This window comes from Staurois parvus, unplaced genomic scaffold, assembly GCF_062004578.1.
Source record: "Staurois parvus isolate SC_StPar_1 unplaced genomic scaffold, SC_StPar_1.0 ptg000013l, whole genome shotgun sequence".
Classification (NCBI taxonomy): Eukaryota; Metazoa; Chordata; class Amphibia; order Anura; family Ranidae; genus Staurois; species Staurois parvus.
The window spans coordinates 15,003,712-15,023,327 of NW_028317809.1; the positions used below are offsets into that span (position 1 = coordinate 15,003,712).

A 19,616-nucleotide genomic window follows, 5' to 3' on the forward strand; every position below is an offset into this window, starting at 1 on the left:
TTATTGCTGTATATGATAACTACAGTCTTTACAAAAAGATCTGCTTCTCTAATTAGGAAAGTCAAAGGCGAGCAGCTGAAGATTTATGCTAGCAATACGCAGGCATATCTCAGCAGCTTCATGGTCTGACCAGCATTATAATAATCTCAAAAGAAGATAGCAAAAGGACTTTCCGGACTCATGCAATGAATGGAACGATGAATAGACAGTGAAAGGACCATTATTTTTTTTTTTTAAATATTTCTGAAATGATCAAATGGCACATATCGTTCTGCTTGTGACACACCCTGAAATGGACCTGTATTTGGTGCTGAAAGAGGTTGCATGATGGGAGAAAATCATGAAGTGGGTGGATTTTTGTTATATCTTAAGCTGATCTTTTGTTAACCCGAAAAAGTTATATGTATATTTCTGATGCCTAGTAATGTTTTATTGTAGTATCTGTGAATACCAAGACTTTATATTTAAAACCACTTGCAGTTACCCTTGTTGACAGCCCATTGAGGGCAGTCAGGAAATGCATGTGATCACCATGGGCAGCAGTTCTTGTGAGACAAAACAGTGCAGTAACTGGTGCCCCCCATCTTTGCTTACATTTACAGAGAATGTAATAGGGTGTTACTGTATGGGCATTGCATGTTTTCTGAATCACTCACCAAGGCCTATGCCTGTATTACTGTTATAATGGTACCAGCCAAATGATCAGGCTCTGAGAAACTTGATAGTTACTAACTGAAGATAGAGTCAATTGACAACACAGATGGCATGGTAGGTAGGTATACATTATTTTTGATCAAATAATTCAACTATCTTAGCAACAAAGATACTTGACTTGTTTCCATACATGACTATTAGGTGACCGCACAATACTATGGAAGATCCCTGGTGCCATCCAAAAATTAAAAAACAAATCTGAGTTTCAAAGTCAGAATTCTGAGTTTGAAAGTACATCAGCACAGTGCAATAGATAAGCACTCAGGCAACCAATCAGCAGAGAAAAAAGGATTTGTGTGTGCATGTAGTACACAGAAAATAATTTAGCAGAGTGTGCAGGGCTCAGGGACTAAGTTGTGAGGCATGATGATTACCATACAATCAAACCCTCCAATCGCCACACAAATATTCAGTTCATCTTAAATGAAAGGGACTTAATTTCGGTTCCATCCAGGCCAAGGCCCCTGATGAGTTTTTCCCCGCTTCCAGGGCTTAGTCACCTGCTGGATGGAGCTGGGCTAAAGCCACTATCATTTAGGATACACTCAGACTTTGTCAGTGTTTGGAGATTGGAAGGTTTTTCTTTTTTCACTTGATTGTATGTATCAAGCTGGGACGAGCAGATTCCCCCTGCTCTCCTGGCCCCCCTCATCCCCTGCAGCGCTTCAATCCTCTCCCCTCCCGCTGGCTGCTGTGGGGCATGTGTCAGGATGGACAGCAGGGAAAGGACCCAGTAAATATGTAATTTACTGGCCCCTTTCTTTTCAGAATAAACACAATCAGTGATTGGTACAGCCTGTATTCAAGAAAGGCTCCAGGCACTACTCAAGCGATTGCAGGAAATCAGGCGCTATCATTATTCCCAGGTAAAGTTCCTCCTTTGGTCTTGTGAATTTCCCTCTGGTCTTACGTTATAATGGAGCTTGCTTCTTTCTTTATTCTTTCTGGTGATATGTGTAGCACTACCCGCTTGAGGGTTGCTGAGTTCCCCCCCCCCCCCTAAGCTCTACACATCCAGGTAACACACATCTTCCACTCTTGCATCCAAAGTAAGTAAACAATCTATGAGCTTGGTTTGTTGTTTTTTTAGGGGTTAATGCCTTGGATGGGAGCTAGGGGTACATGGGATGCCCAATAGAACTGAAACAACTTGGAGGACACCTTCCTTCCTTACAGAAAGGCAAGAATTTAGCATATAGCACAAAAAAATAGATCCTGAACTCTCTACACCTTCAGGAGTGGTTCTTGTCTTTTTAAAGAATCAGCACACGGTATCTACTAGGAGTACTTGGTCCCTTTACATGAACTTCTTCAGACCCCAGATTAAAATCTCCTCATCCACTTGGTTGCCATGAGGGTATCCTAGGGCAAGGGATTCAGAGACACATAAATAATACTATCCCTGGGGGAACTAGTTGGTTATTGCACCCTACTTCACTCTCCCTTGTAGGCCCAGGGGATGTAGCGGTACTCACACTGTCCTGTTCCTGTAGCTTTGAAAGGTGAAGTTGCTTTCAGGCCTTACTCTGGGCTGGCGTCTTTCCTTGCTGACAGGCAGTTCTTTCTTGAGGACTGTAGAACACTGGAGATCCCTCTTTCTAGCTTCCAGCCTGTAGATAGACCCCTGTCCTCTGGGGCCCGTCCCAGGATCCACACTGGCAGCACCTCCTCACTCCATCTTCCACCCCAACTCCGCTGCTCACAGCTCTGTCATATTTAAGGGCTAACCTAGCCACCATGCCAAGCCTTCTGCCTGGGGAATGGGCAGATTCCAGTAAGTATGCAGATCGGCTCGTCCTCAGCCCCACCTACTGGCTTCTAGAAACTTCTCCAAGCCTCCAGAAAAGGAGGAGGTACCAGAGGACTGATCTGTAGAGCCCTCCAGAACTAACCTAAGGTAGCATTGCCGATTCACTCCCAGTCTTCTAGCAAGCCTCTAACATTGCAAAAAAAAAACTATCTACATGGGAGGGCATTACATCTGCAGTCATCTCCCTTCCATCTGAGATCTCTTCCAAAATCCTCCCTCCTTCTCAGAGTCCTCAGACTAATGCTTCCTTCATGTTCAGTACATGGCTGTGTTCAAGTCCTTTGTGTTGTTGTTGTTATCTCCTTTCTCCTCCCTTGCAAAGCACATTGTCCCAATGTTTGGGAACAAGACTCTCCTCACCACATCTAGACTTATAGGAATCTGGAGGCTCCTTTTATAATAAGGGGCCCCCAGATATCCTCCTCCTTCCAGGGTAATGAGTACAGGAATACATTAGCACACCTTTTTATTGATTCCTAAAAAAGTCAAATGTAAATAAGTGAAAAAGTCCTTTGAAACAAAAAAAAATGTAAATAATGTCCCCTGATGTAAATCTATTGTCAATCATGTTGTTCAGTGATGTAATTCAATCATTAATAACAGCATCCAGCGATGGAAATCCTCATCAATCACATCGACCTGCCACCTAACGGTTTTGCCCCGCTGTCATGATGACCTGCAACCAGTGATGCTTTGCTGCTGCATCACAAATGACAGGTCCCTGGCACTGTGTGTAAAACAACGCTCAGGATATCCCGGGTGACATCACTGACCAAATATGGTCATGACCATACTTAGTCAAAGTCATTGTCCCTGGGTTTCTCTGCTTTTCATTGAGATTACAGCAACTTGGGAGGGCTCTGGCAGTGGTTCCAAAAGGTTGGGAAAGTACCCACAAAACACTTATACTGATTTCTATAATGTGTATTTGTTACTTTTCCTCTTAATTTCCTGGCAACACATGTGTGAGAATCTGATGACAATGAAAACGTCCCCGAAAAACAATGATAAAATGCAGATCATGTCTTTTAGTTTGTTCCAAAAGAGAGAGGAAGGGATATAATACACAAAGTGCAAACATCCCTAACGAATACAAGGGGGAGTCCTCTTTTTTGGCAGGACTTTAACGGCACAATTTACTTGTATGATAAATTTCAACAATTCAAAAGAGATTTTTTATAAAAACAGTATGAAATATGAAAGTTTATATTTCCTGGCGGTTTTTACTTCACATGGAATCATATGTCATGCCTTCTTGAGCACTTCTGAAGAAGAGATTTTTGTTTATCTTGAAACGCGTCAAGTGCGAACCGTGCATGATCCATGATTAGATTTGCAATACCATCTCTGATGACACCGCCGCAATATGTATTGTAGCTTTATATTTATTTTTGAAGATTGTAAAAATAAAATTTCATACTGTTTTTATAAAAAAATCTCTTTTAAATTGTTGGAATTTATCATACAAGTAAATTGTGCCATTAAAGTCCCACCAAAAAAGAGGACTTCCCCCCCCCCCCCCCTTGTATTTAGTTTGTTCCAAGATATCGTTTTCTAAGTTTAAAGAAAAGTGTAAATTACAATGCAGTATAAAAAAGTCATATGCTGTTAATTTGGCACATAGCCCTTTCTATGTTGTTCCAGCCAATAAACCCTGCACAGCAGGTGCAGCAAAACGTGAAATGGTACACATCCTTTCATTGTAAACTTCCTCTCCTCTTATTTCACCACTTGATACGTCAAAGTCACTGACCCATCTGATTCTGTGACTTTGCTGCAGCCCAGCGTAAAAACAATGTTCTTCTAGAAAATTTTCTTTCCAGAGTTTAAACATAAGCTGCACAACAGAATCTTTGTTGAAAATTTATATTATATAATCTTATATTTTTTATTCCATATTTTTACTACTGCATTTATTTGAGTACTGCCTTGTAATAAAAATAAATCACTATTACTATTTAATACCAAGCTGGTATTGTCTTTCAAAAATTATTTTATTTTCTACATACTTTAAAGGCATAAAACATTAAAAATATAGAAAAATAACACTTTTTTTCTGGTTTAATCAGTGCCAGTTTTAAGGGGCATAGTTATAACGCAGTAAATGTGACATTCACCAACATTTGCTTCGGGTGAATCAATTACTGTAATTTAAACCGCATGCACCAGGAAGATTCAACTGCAGTGACAGTTTGGTTAGTGTCACATTCACTGCCTTATAAATACAGGTATGTCCCCAGTGTTAATGTAGATGGAAAGTAGAAATTTGCATGTCTGTTTTTTGGTCTGTTTTTGTGCATTGGCAGCCCATTCTAAATGAATAACACAATTAATACACATGTATTAACAAAGCACACAATATTAGACATGTCTAAATGGGCCCTAAAAGTACGTTCTAGCACATAATATGGTGAATTTATAAAACCATTAAAAAAAGCTTTTTCCCACTTTTTTTATAAAGTTGTTTTTTAATTCAACACTACAAAAAAACATAAAATGTAAAAATAATTTGTATGCAAATAGTTAAAAAAAAATGCTACTGCCCACAGTAACCGACCATTAGGAAAAAACTTTTGCCCTGCTAAAATGTCAAGTGAGTCTGTTAGACTGCTTTGCATACACAACTAAGTCGTAAAGCTGGGAATCTGGAACTGCCTCCTGTCAGATGCACTGAGTGTTCCCATTCATAGCTTCTCTGTATTACGCAGTGGGTATTCAGTGGTATTTTAGGAAGCTTTTCATTAGAGATTAGCACATAATGAAATATCAGCCTAAAAACAAGTGTGTTCTGTCAAAACAGGCCTCTAATGTTTCTGAAATAAAGTAGCTTTAGCTTTGGAAATAAATGTTCAACTTCTAGGTCTAATACAGGAAAATACATTTTCTTAAAAAAAAATACGTTGTTCTAAAAACAGTGCTGCTTTTACTGTATAGATAGAAAACAGCAATTTATGTAATTGCAGCAAACCCCGTTTTTATCTGAATAAATGTAGCTTTTATGAGGGTTCATTTAAAAATAAATTGCCAGCTTCTGGCACTAAATTACCAACAGATCCACTCACCAATTTTGCATATGTAGGATATGAACTGGGAACTTCCATTAGAGAATAAAGAATAAGGTACAATAGAACACAGAAATATTGGATGAGGATGATAGTGATACTACCTTTACAGACTTCATCCTAGATACGTATAATCTAAGATGGGTCTAAATCCACTTTTAACTAGCAATGGGAATTTAGCTAGATATGTATCTAATAGCTGGGTATAGGCTTCAGATATGTGGCCTTTTCCTGGGTATTTCCAATGCAATATTGGGTCCAGGGGTTATTAGGAGACTATTGAATTGGATAGAGACCCCTGGCTTCTGCAACCCCAACAATGTGCAGCCCCATGATGTACTCTGCCTAGTACATGTTTTTCAGCAAAAAGAAGACAAGTGGGTAAAAGGACTAAGCTTACGCTCTACCTAGATGTCTCCCGTTGGACCCTTGCTTTCCATTCACTAACAAGGGCTTTTCAGGCTGCCAGCATTCCATATTGCTGGGGGTATCCCTTGCATCTATTGATATGGAAGAACATACTTCACTCCCCCATGGACCTTCCTGCCTTTGCAAAGCCATAGGTCAGGCACTACCAGAACTAGAGCCCTGGCCATACCCATTCCCACCTGCACTGCCACTGCTCACACTCACTCAGCAGTGGCAACTGACATTCATAACAAAACAAAGCCAATGGGTTCAACCCACCAATTTTCCATGTATGCATGTGCACAGTGGAGAGGACTGAGATACGAATAACCACCTAAACCAGAATCTGATCAGCTTCTTTTTGAGATTTGAGACTTCTGGATTTTCCCTGATTGTTGACTTAAAGCAGGGGTCTTCAAACTATGGCCCTCCAGGTGTTGAGGAACTGCAAGTCCCATGAGGCCTTGCAAGACTGACAGCCACAGGCAAGACTCTCAGAGGCATGATGGGACTTGTAGTACTTCAACAGCTGGAAGGCCATAGTTTGGAGACCCCTAAGTTAAAGGATAAGATCACCTTTTGGACAAAAATAATAAATGCACATTTTTTTGCAGGTCTAAAATGTACATTTATTATTTTTGTCCAAAGGAGCCTGGAAAGCATTGCACCAGCGATCAATAGATCACTGATGCCATGCAGGTCTCCTGCAGACCTATCAACATATCTGCTTGCCGTATGGGATATACAATCAAGCAGATATACTGACAGGAAGCTTCAATGAACTACCATGGCACTTCACACCAACAAAGTGAACTTATTCTTTAAGCCACTGCTCAGTTCCAGAATGTTGGCCAGGAGATCAGCTGTCTCCAGCGACCAAGTCTCTTGAACCAGGACATCTCCCCAGCCTGACAGACTAGTACCCATCATAAGAATCTTTAAAACCAGTGGGAGAAAGGATTATCCCAATGCTAGTGTTGGGCTCGTGATCCATAGATGCAATGGAGGAGTGGATCTAGCCACCATAAGACTGGAGGGTATGTTACTGGCTGATCACTGGGTGAAAATAAAGGAATAAATGCCTGAAAAAAGATAACTAATGCAGCCACCAAATCCAGTGATTGGTAAACTACATTATATACATTTTTGGGGGTATTTTTTGGATTAGTTAGACTTTAAGCCCATAATCCTCATGCAAAAGTGGAGGGTTGGTTAGCTCCTTGACTGTGGCATCCGAACATGGGAGCAGGCCTTTGCAGCTTTCTTGTAGAAGGGAGACCCTGGACAGATAGCTAACAGGGCTTAAAATTTCAAGTCCTGAGCTGCTAGCCAAGCCTTAGAGTTACCCGCCACCAACAAACACACACAAACAGAGACACCTGTACACACACAGACATGTACATACACATACACACACAGAAACATGTACACACATGCACAGAGACACATGAACACACACACATATACAGACACATGTATACACACACAGGCACGTACAGACATGCGTACACACAGATGCATGTACATACACAGAAATACACATGCACAGACACATGTACATACACACAGACACATGCCCATTACTGACACATGTACAGTTGCAAGAAAAAGTATGTGAACCCCTTGGGATTACGTGGAGTTTTGCATGAATTGAGCATAAAATGTGCTCTGAACATCATCTAAGTCACAACAATAGAAGAACACAGTCTGCTGAACATAATACTACACAAACATTAGATGTTGCCATGGTTTCATTGCACATAACATGTAAACATTCACAGTGCAGGGAGGAAAAAGTATGTGAACCTTTGGACTTAATAACTGGTTGACCCTCCTTTGGCAGCAATAACCTCAACCAATCGTGTCCTGTAGTTGCAGATCAGACCTGCACAATGATCTGGAGTAATTTTGGACCACTCCTCTTCACAAAACTTTTCAGTGTAGCAATATTCTTGGGATGTCTGGTGTGAATCGCTCTCTTAAGGTCATGCCACAGAATTTCAATCAGGTTGAGGTCAGGACTCTGACTGGGCCACTCCAGAAGGCGTATTCTGTGCTGTTGCAGCCATTGTTTTGTTGAATTACTTGTATGCTTTGGGTCATTGTCCTGCTGCATCACCCATCCTCTGCGGAGCTTCAGTTGGCGGACAGATGGTCGTACGTTTTCCTACAAAATGTCTTGATAAACTCTGGAATTCATTTTCCCATCAATTACAACAATCCGTCCAGGCCCTGAGGCAGCAAAGCAGCCCCAAACCATGATGCTCCCTCCGCCATGTTTTACAGTGGGGATGAGGTTTTGATGTTGGTGTGCTGTGCCTTTTTTTCTCCACACATAGTGTTGTGTGATCTTCCCAAACAACTAAGTCTTGGTTTCATCTGTCCACAGTATATTTTGCCAGTAGTGCTGTGGAACATCCAGGTGCTCTTTTGCAAACTTCAAACGTGCTGCAATATTCTTTTTGGACAGCAATGGCTTCCTCCGTGGTGTCCTCCCATGTACTCCATTCTTGTTTAATGTTTTCCTTATTGTAGATGTGTCAACAAAAATGTTAGCATGTGCCAGAGATTTCTGTAGGTCTTTAGCTGACACTCTGGGATTCTTCTTTACCTCATGCAGCATTCTGCGCTGTGCTCTTGCAGTCATTTTTACAGGACGACCACGCCTAGGGAGGGTAGCAACAGTGCTAAACTTTCTCCATTTGTAGACAGTCTGTCTTAACGTGGACACATGAACATCAAGGCTTTTGGACATACTTTTGTAACCCTTTCCAGCTTCATGCAAGTCAACAATTCTTGATTGTAGGTCTTCTAAGAGCTCTTTTCTGCGAGGCATGGTTCACATCAGACAGTGCTTCTTGAAACCAGTAAACCCAAAACAGGTGTGTGTTTTTTAAGGGCAGGACAGCTGTCAGCAACACATCCAATATCATCACACTGATTGGAGTCAAGGTTGGCTCACTCCTGGCTCCAATTAGCTCTGGGAGAAGTCATTAAGCTAGGGCCTCACATACTTTTTCCTCCCTGCACTGTGAATGTTTACATGTTATGTGCAATTAAACCATGGCAACATCTAATGTTTGTGTAGTATTATGTTCAGCAGACTGTGTTCTTCTATTGTTGTGACTTAGATGACGTTCAGAGCACATTTTATGCCCAATTCATGCAAAACTCCACGTAATCCCAAGGGGTTCACATACTTTTTCTTGCAACTGTACATGCATATACAAACACAAACACATGTACACGCACACACACACCCCCATAAAAAGTTGCAGTACTTTGTTGTTCACTCACAGAGCCAGGTACTGCACTCTAGGGGGAGGCAGAGAGCACAGCACACACTCCTTGCTTTGCTTTCACTGCGCTCAGCTATTGAGCAGTCTGACGGCTCCCAGTGCCAATGACAGATCCGGCCTGAGCTCTGAGCCTGCTCAGCAAGACGGCCCTGGGGGACACACTCGCCCTGTCAGGGCTCCCAGGTGTGACCAGAGGTGTGTGACTGACGCAGGGAAAAGCAGACTTCAGATATGTTATAAACAATGTAATTTATTAACACTAACAATACAAACATAAACGCAGTGCAATACTAAAACATAACACAGTGCAAACAAACCAAACCAACCACCCACAGATAACAGTACATACAATGCAAGCGTCGTCAGGCAGGCCGGGTCAATATCAATCGGGCAGGTAGGTACAGGGGGAGCAAGCGGAGAATGGTCGGGGTCACAAGCCAGGTTCAGCAGGTAGCGGGCAGCGTGGTACAGAGGGTCAGGAGCAGGAGAATGGTCAGACAAGCCAGGGATCAGAGCAGGGTCAGCAGAGAATCGGACAGGGACAGGAACAGGAACAGGAAACAGGGCCCAGGAGAAACACAACACCAAGGCAGAGTCTGCAGGTCTGAATGTCCCTTAAATACACCAGTATAATTAGTTCCAGGTGTTTGACTGGCTGCAAGGTTGAGTCTCTGATTGCTGGGAGCACCCGCTGGCCAGCCCTGGTACTGCAGCTCATAAGGCAGGTGAGTCCCACTATTGCTGGCCAGTCCATTCCTGACACGCCCCCACCATAATTTCCACTCGCCTTTGGCGAGCAGGCGAGTGGAGATTTCAAGCCCTGGGTTACAGCATTGACTTATGGTGGTGGTCCAGGCAGTTTGATACTCTAGATTGTAGCCCCCCTGGAATTATGTTTTAGACCTCAGGTTTGAAATGTCCTGAGAGCAGGTGGCAACAAATGGCAACAGACATTCCCCTACCTCAATGGTGTGGAGAATTTGGGGGTCCAGTATTTACAGATTTATGCTTTGAACTTGGGATAAGGTTTCCCTTGGGGCAAAAGGGTTCTTTTTTCCCTGGTGATGTCCGAAAACATTGTTTTGGGATTTTCCAAAGACATGTTCCCCATCAAAGGACATACACAACAGGCAACTTATGCACCTATTTTCTGTAGTCCAACATTTGAGCCAAAGGGTCCTCCAAATGTGTAACAAAAAAGATGCATTCTGGATATAAGGTGTATAACATATGTCACAGTAGAGTAGGACCACAGACATTAGCTCCAGTTGTTGGAGAACAGAAGAATTTGTTAGGCTAAATTCAGGATCCCGAGACATATCCTTGGACTCGACAGCCAAGGTCTAGAAGAGGGCCATGATCACAACTGCCTTTTGCAGGGCGAGGTCTGCAAGGGAAAATAAGGCCTTGAAAAGGAATTCAAACCTTTTATTCAAAGTGTCTTTAAACACTAGGGTGTTCTCTATATAGACAGTTGGAGTTTTTTTAAGACAGGAACTGGATGGGCCCACTACAGGGACAGCACACTGTTAAAGGAACCCCATCTCAAAAAGGATATTACCTGGAAAAGTGCATGTTAGGCATAAACACCTAATGAATTAGGCCGATCACCATACTATACAGGTTGTAGTAGTGCTCTTGGAAAGGTTTTACCAGGAGGGGGGCTTTAAAAAAAACCCAAGCTGGTAACTTTAGGAATAGCTGGTGCAGGTTGTTCCAATTCTAAACATGTTTGGTCCTCATATCAATAAGGACCGAAATGGTATTCTTAAGTTTTGGACTTATGTTAGCAGACTTAGGCTTCTTGTTTACCAACTAGCCAAACAAGGACAGCATACATTGCTTTTCATCATCAGCTCACTGTGCAGAAGCAGATGCAGCCACAGGAAAATCATCCAACGATTTTGGAAGAGAGGGAGTGGGAGCAATTATATGCTGGCCCTAAGAGGTTCTGCAGTTCCCAAGTAGACATGCTGGATACAGAAAGTCATGATCCAGGAGACTTCAGGGATAGGGTTCCCCCAGACAGGTGTACCCCTTGCCCTCTAAAGTGCTCTATGGCTAACTCTCACATTACAGGTCAACCCGCTTCTTTCTTTAGCAGGGTCCAGGTAAGTTTCTCATGACAATGATTAGCTTATCCGGAAGCTGCAAAGTAATTGTGGAAACTTGCTAGAAGAAAAAAAAAATCTTTTTAAAATGTAGAAATGGGGTTTACTTCTCTCAGAGGATAGAAGATATCCATCCAAGTCTCCTAGGACACTAGCAAAAACATTGGGCATGACAGGAGTGGGAGAATGGGAGAGTGGGAGAGATTATGCTAGGTTTTTTTACAGCTTTGTTTGCCAAACTCCTGACAGCAGCAGCATAACCCAATGCATCAGGATTACTTCATCCTGTGTCCCTTAATGTAAAGTTAAAAAAGTACCCATTGAGGCTTAAAAGTATTAGCTAGATTTGAGCTTTAATAAGTTTGTTTCTCACTTAAAATCCATCTAAAGATACAAGTCTATCTAAGATACGATGCTGTGTGAGTTTACAGCAGAATGAAAAGTGTTTTCCCCTGTTAAAGGACGTGGAAAAATATTGGATCTACTGGCAGGATCAAAGCATAATAAAAATGTTACAGGGGTCTCAGAAAAACAAAAACTGCTGTAGTAATGCCAGTGACAAACTACATCATATATGTAGTTGTTTTTTTTTTTGCCCCTTGTTCCTTTTTAAGCTTTAACTGTTGACTTTACGTAAGAAATCAGCAATAAAAGCAGTATCAATTTCCAAGTATTTTACAACACCTCTGAGTTACTTGTTAGAGACTGTAGTACTTAAAGTGTTATTTCACTTTTGCAGCCAAATTGGGGATAGCATGTACTTTAAATGTGTTAAATGTTCCTATTCACGTAGCCTAACTTTAAAAAAAGAATAAAAATTACTACTTAACCTTTTATTTGCTGAAAAATCCTATGTAGCTTTCCCCTTCTATGTAATGTAAAGGATTGGGGTGTGGAGTTATGCTTACCATAAATAAACTGCCTGTAATGTGATGGCAGAAATTTATTACCAGTTGTAGACTAGATGTATACACTGTCTTAACAAAGGGTTAAAGATTTCAAGGCTTGAGTGGTACATTGTATGTTATTACACTTTTTCAAAAAACTGCATTTCATTCTGCCTTCTAATTGTACATTGCACGCTATTATGAATATTTCAAGCTGCCTATAGAGTATAAACCTTCTACAAATAAATAACTAGAAAGGTAAAAAAATATATAAAACAAATAGGTGAATGGGAATACATAACAAACATACAGTGTGGGGTTCTCAAATCTGACTCTACACTTAATGTTCCTGTATAAATTAATACTAATGACAATTACTTAACCATTGTGACATTTTAGGGGAATTTACTAAAACTAGTGCACACAGAGTCTGGTGCATCTGTGCATAGCAACCAATCCGCTTTTAGTCTTGGTTCACATATGTGCAAGTGGTGCAGCTGTGGAGCCGCACCACCCGCACAGAAGAATGTGGACCTGCGGGCGGGTGCCATTAATTCTAATGGCACGCCACCCGCACTGGAAATCGCAACCGCACTGGGAGCCGAGGTTCCCATGAAGGCTGCGGTTTCCAAAGAAGTGAAGGGACTTCTTCCCTGCGTGTCCCGGGGCACGGGAGTCAAACGCAGCCCCCAGGAATGCGGATATGTGAACCAGGGGTAAGGTTTTATTGTCAAAGCTTAATTGAACAAGCTGAAGTTAGAAGTGGATTGGTTACTATGTACAGCTGCACTAGATTCTGCATGTTCCACTTTTAGTAAATCCCCCCTTTGAGTGGTATTTTTAGTTTTATATGTATGTGGGTTAATATTTTTTTCCTGACATATTAATGCTATGTATATAATTTTTAGACCATTCTACAATTAGTCCAGAAGGTGGCAGCATCACTCCATTTTCTTCTACAAGAAACATGGTCCTAGATAGAAGGTTGAAAATAAACATTCACAACATTCCATTACAGAAGGATTACCTATATCTTACTGCCGAACCACTGTAATGTATTTTTTCACTGAGACCGTTTGGTTTTCATGTTACGCAGGCCATAACACAGTTGACAGCCATCATTTCATATATTGAGGTCTTTAAGTTAGCATAGAATTTTGGATGACTGAGGATAACTATACCCAGTTCCAATTAGTAGGTGGAAGTCTGTCTACTCACATCAAAATCCTCCTGCGCTTATAAAGGAAGTAAACCCTAATGTGCAGCTGCCAACACTCTGGACTGATACCCAAACAGTGTAAATGAATAATAAAAATAGTGTAGCGCTTCTTTAAATAAATAAATAAATAAATAAAACAAAAATACGTGTATATAAATAAAGTCACAATACAGTGCAAAACACCAATGTGCCACGGTCACCTAAGTGACCTAAAAAAGTGATAATCACAATATACATAAACATATGATAAAGCTGCGTATCGGCGTACCTACACGTTACGTCACTCAAACTCGTGGCCCGGGACCCTGAGGAAGTCACGAGTTTGAGTGACGTAACGCGTAGGTACGCCGATACGCAGCTTCCGGTGAGCAGTGACGCACTTCCGGAGTTGGACGCCATCTTGATACACCTAGGAAGTCCCACGCGCATGCAGTACACCCATACATCGGAGAGGAAGGGGGACAGCATAGAATGTGAGTGTAATTGGCATTTTTAAAATAAAGGAGAGTTTTGCCTACTAAATACTACACTATGGAGGATCTTTTTTGTTGCTCACTGTGGTGGTGAGATACATATTCCGCAGAACATCATATCAGAGGGACCTGGAGATTTGCAGGAGGATTGATATCAGACGGGATTGACAAGGATCCAGGGTGATCCTGAAGGCTTGTTGGCCCTTTGGGGTCAGCGGAAGGAGGTGAGGAGGCATTGTAGCCACAGTGGAAGAAGTGTGCTGACACTTTCACAGATCTGAATACACTATTTGCACGTTGCATGTTTATATAAAGCACCCATCTATTCATTTATGGACTATTTGAGCATCCAGTGTGTCTATATGTGATTTGAAGTGGCACTATCACTTGTTTGTTTTTTCCCCCTGTTTATATAGGGGTCTTTGTTAGTGTTTGTGTGTAGATACCACTTTAATAAGTGACCATGGCATGAGTTTTTGACACTATATCATATGTTTATGTATATTGTTGTGATTATCACTTTTTTAGGTCACTTAGGTGACCGCGGCACATTGGTGTTTTGCACTGTATTGTGACTTTATTTATATACTGTACACGTATATTTGTTTTATTTATTTATTTAAAGAAGCGCTACATTATTTTTATTATTAGTCTCAGTCTACTGTCTTCTCAAAAATCCTTCCATATTTAAATCCATTTGACAATGTGAAGTTACCATTTTTACTGAAAGATCACTTTAGGCTGAAAACATCTTTCCTTTTTTGATACCCCACTTTTTATTTCTTAATTTTCCCCCTACATTCCTATAAAAGACTATACCCTCTGAGTTTGCTCATTTGTCTATTCAATTTTATAATTTTTCAACTCAGTTCATTGATTTATTATAAATTAGAGAGATGATGACAATACTATATGGGACCCATTAAAAACATATATTGACAAGTATCGATTTTAGATCCCAAATTAGACCTCAGAAGTCAGGATTAACATTAAAAATGGACAACCGAGTGATTGATTAGTTCTCTAATTGAATTCCAATTATATGGTTCCTGCAAAAGGGAATTGTGTCCGCATTTCTGGGCAGTTTTCTTCTACTGTAACAGGTAAGATGTTTTTTTAATTAGGGACAACATAAACTGGACTACTAAAAAGGTTATTGATTTAATTAATGGATAGAAATTCACTGGTTTGGCCAGGCAAGAACTAAAGGAAAGAATATACTACATACTGAATTATATTAAATTAAAACTTTTAGAGGAAACTTGTGGCCCAAAGCCTTAGAAAATTAATTCATCTGTTGCTCACAATGATTAACAGAAATAACTTCATAAATACAGGCATACTTCGGTTTACGAATGCCTCAGTTAACGTAATTTTCGGTTTACGAATGAAAATCCATTGAAAAAAAAATGCCTCGGTTTACAAATTTTTTTCACAATATGACGCAGGTTTCCCCAGGATGCATTGCGCCTGGGAGGTTTATCTCACCGGCCCCGTGCCTTAAAAGTGCACTTTATAAAGAGTTTGAACACATAAGACTTTTTTTTTTACTTTTTTCTGACCTCCAGAACGGATTAATTGGTTTTCAATGCATTTACAAATTTTTTTCGCAATATAAAGGAAGTTTCCCCAGAATGAATTGCATCTGGGAGGTTTATAGCACCGGCCCCGTGCATTTTGGAGTCTGTGGGTAGTACATGGCGTGGAGATGTTGGAGTGGCTTTTGCATTGAGTTTTGGAGCCATTCTGAAAATTTTTAATCATGTCCCTGTACAGTATTTATGCCTTTAAAGTGCACTTTATAAAGAGTTTTGAACAGATAAAATACTTTTTTTTTACTTTTTTCTGACCTCCGGAACGGATTAATTGGTTTTCAGTGCATTCCTATGGGAAACCACATTTCAGTTTACAAATTTTTTGCAATACCAAACGTCCTGGAGAACGCATTAAATTCGTAAACCGAGGTACGCCTGTAGAAGAAGACACATATTAACCACCTCCCGTCCAGCCGTTATATATAAACGGTCGGACGGTGGCAGTGCAGGGTCGGGTGTCCGTTTATAAACAGCCTCCCCGAACCCTGCTTGTGCGCGCTCCCTGGGAGTGTGCAGCACCGCAATCTGGTGCCTGCTGTGTCCTCCGGACACAGTGGAACACCGATCATCGGACGGGACCTCTGTGCGAGGTCCTGATCATGTGATCACTGATTGGCGAATTGATCACTAATCACTGTGATCACTGATTGACATGCAGAGTAGTAAGCAAGATGTCACTTGTGACATCATTGCTTACTACGTGTTAAATCTGTGAATGATCACAGAGGTCACATGATACAAGGCTATTCACCACAGCCTTGTACAATGTGACAAGCTGTGACCAATCACAGCTCACTCAGTAGTTCTCAATGGCTGCAAGAATGCAGCCAGAGAGAAGGAGAAATGATTGCTTTTACATCCTTTATGGGTGTAAAAGCAATCAGTGTAAAAAAAAAATCTTCATCACCCCCACAAGTAGTACAGTGTCACCATGGTGACACTGTACTGCTAGGGCAGTGATGGCGAACCTTTTTGAGCCCGAGTGCCCAAACTGCAACCCAAAACCAACTTATTTCTTTCAAAGTGCCAACACTGCAATGAAACCTGAATATCGAGCTTTTGGTTTAGAAAAAACAACTCGTACAGTAGTGCAAACTAATTAACAGTACAGGGATGACCAGAGACTGCGGACACAGTACAGGGATGACCAGAGACTGCGGACAGTACAGGGATGACCAGAGACTGCGGACAGTACAGGGATGACCAGAGACTGCGGACACAGTACAGGGATGACCAGAGACTGCGGACACAGTACAGGAGATGACCAGAGACTGCGGACAGTACAGGGATGACCAGAGACTGCGGACACAGTACAGGGATGACCAGAGACTGCGGACACAGTACAGGGATGACCAGAGACTGCGGACAGTACAGGGATGACCAGAGACTGAGGACAGTACAGGGATGACCAGAGACTGCGGACAGTACAGGAGATGACCAGAAACTGCGGACACAGTACAGGAGATGACCAGAGACTGCGGACACAGTACAGGAGATGACCAGAGACTGCGGACACAGTACAGGAGATGACCAGAGACTGCGGACACAGTACAGGAGATGACCAGAGACTGAGGACACAGTACAGGGATGACCAGAGACTGCGGACACAGTACAGGGATGACCAGAGACTGCAGACACAGTACAGGGATGACCAGAGACTGCGGACACAGTACAGGGATGACCAGAGACTGCGGACACAGTACAGGGATGACCAGAGACTGCGGACACAGTACAGGGATGACCAGAGACTGCGGACACAGTACAGGAGATGACCAGAGACTGCGGACAGTACAGGGATGACCAGAGACTGCGGACAGTACAGGGATGACCAGAGACTGCGGACACAGTACAGGAGATGACCAGAGACTGCGGACACAGTACAGGGATGACCAGAGACTGCGGACACAGTACAGGGATGACCAGAGACTGCGGACAGTACAGGAGATGACCAGAGACTGCGGACAGTACAGGAGATGACCAGAGACTGCGGACAGTACAGGAGATGACCAGAGACTGCGGACACAGTACAGGAGATGACCAGAGACTGCGGACACAGTACAGGAGATGACCAGAGACTGCGAACAGTACAGGAGATGACCAGAGACTGCGGACAGTACAGGAGATGACCAGAGACTGCGGACAGTACAGGAGATGACCAGAGACTGCGGACAGTACAGGGATGACCAGAGACTGCGGACACAGTACAGGGATGACCAGAGACTGCGGACAGTACAGGGATGACCAGAGACTGCGGACACAGTACAGGAGATGACCAGAGACTGCGGACACAGTACAGGGATGACCAGTGACTGCGGACAGTACAGGGATGACCAGAGACTGCGGAAAGTACAGGAGATGACCAGAGACTGCGGACAGTACAGGGATGACCAGAGACTGTGGACACAGTACAGGGATGACCAGAGACTGCAGACACAGTACAGGGATGACCAGAGACTGCAGACACAGTACAGGAGATGACCAGAGACTGCGGACACAGTACAGGGATGACCAGTGACTGCGGACAGTACAGGGATGACCAGAGACTGCGGACAGCACAGGGATGACCAGAGACTGCGGACAGCACAGGGATGACCATAGACTGCGGACACAGTACAGGGATGACCAGAGACTGCGGACACAGTACAGGGATGACCAGAGACTGCGGACACAGTACAGGGATGACCAGAGACTGCGGACACAGTACAGGAGATGACCAGAGACTGCGGACACAGTACAGGGATGACCAGAGACTGCGGACACAGTACAGGGATGACCAGAGACTGCGGACACAGTACAGGAGATGACCAGAGACTGCGGACACAGTACAGGGATGACCAGAGACTACGGACAGTACAGGAGATGACCAGAGACTGCGGACAGTACAGGAGATGACCAGAGACTGCGGACAGCACAGGGATGACCAGAGACTGCGGACAGCACAGGGATGACCAGAGACTGCGGACAGCACAGGGATGACCAGAGACTGCGGACAGCACAGGGATGACCAGAGACTGCGGACAGCACAGGGATGACCAGAGACTGCGGACACAGTACAGGGATGACCAGAGACTGCGGACAGCACAGGGATGACCAGAGACTGCGGACAGCACAGGGATGACCAGAGACTGCGGACACAGTACAGGGATGACCAGAGACTGCGGACAGTACAGGGATGACCAGAGACTGCGGACACAGTACAGGGATGACCAGAGACTACGGACACAGTACAGGAGATGACCAGAGACTGCGGACAGTACAGGAGATGACCAGAGACTGCGGACAGTACAGGGGATGACCAGAGACTGCGGACAGTACAGGGGAGACCAGAGACTGCGGACAGCACAGGGATGACCAGAGACTGCGGACAGTACAGGAGATGACTGCTGACCTTTGGGGAGGGAGGGGGAGCGGGTACCTGAATTTGATAGGTACCCGCTCTTACTTCCGCAGAGTTTTTTTTCTATCTTACCTGTTCCTCGATCCAGCCGCGCACTGTCTTCCCGGCTTCTGTAGTGTGGGCGCTCGTCGGACAGCCGGATGCCCAGTGCGCATGCGCGAGAAGCGCTGCGCTTTGTGATTGGTCCGGCGGCTTCTGGGATCTGTCATGTGTCCCAGGTACCGCCTTACCATTCACAAAGAGCACTGCTTCTTGTGCATGCGCACTTGGGACCCGGCTGTCACGCACACTACAGCCGGGAAGACAGCGCGCCGCTGGATTCTCCTGGCGTGCCCACAGATAAGGCTCGGCGTGCCGGCTGTGGCACGCGTGCCACGGGTTCGCCATCACTGTGCTAGGGTGACAGAATGTAAAAAAAATAAATAAATAAACATAAATAATAATATAAAAAAAAATGTAAAAAAAATTTTTCAAAATTATAATTTTTGGTTATAAATTAATTTGGGTTTTGTTTTTTTTTTGTACTAAAAAGATAACGAAATACATTTTGGCCAAGATTTATGATGAAATACTACTTATTTGCAAAATGTTATAAGAAAAACTCTTTTTTTTCAAAATGTTTGGACTTTTTCATAGCAACA

General features: G+C 43.0%; 1 long non-coding RNA gene across 1 annotated transcript in view; it reads right to left on the bottom strand.

Annotated features, from left to right (window-relative positions):
* Positions 1 to 19,616, bottom strand: part of LOC149473636 (uncharacterized) — a 34,266-nt gene that overhangs the window by 5,127 nt on the left and 9,523 nt on the right. The window lies entirely within an intron of this gene.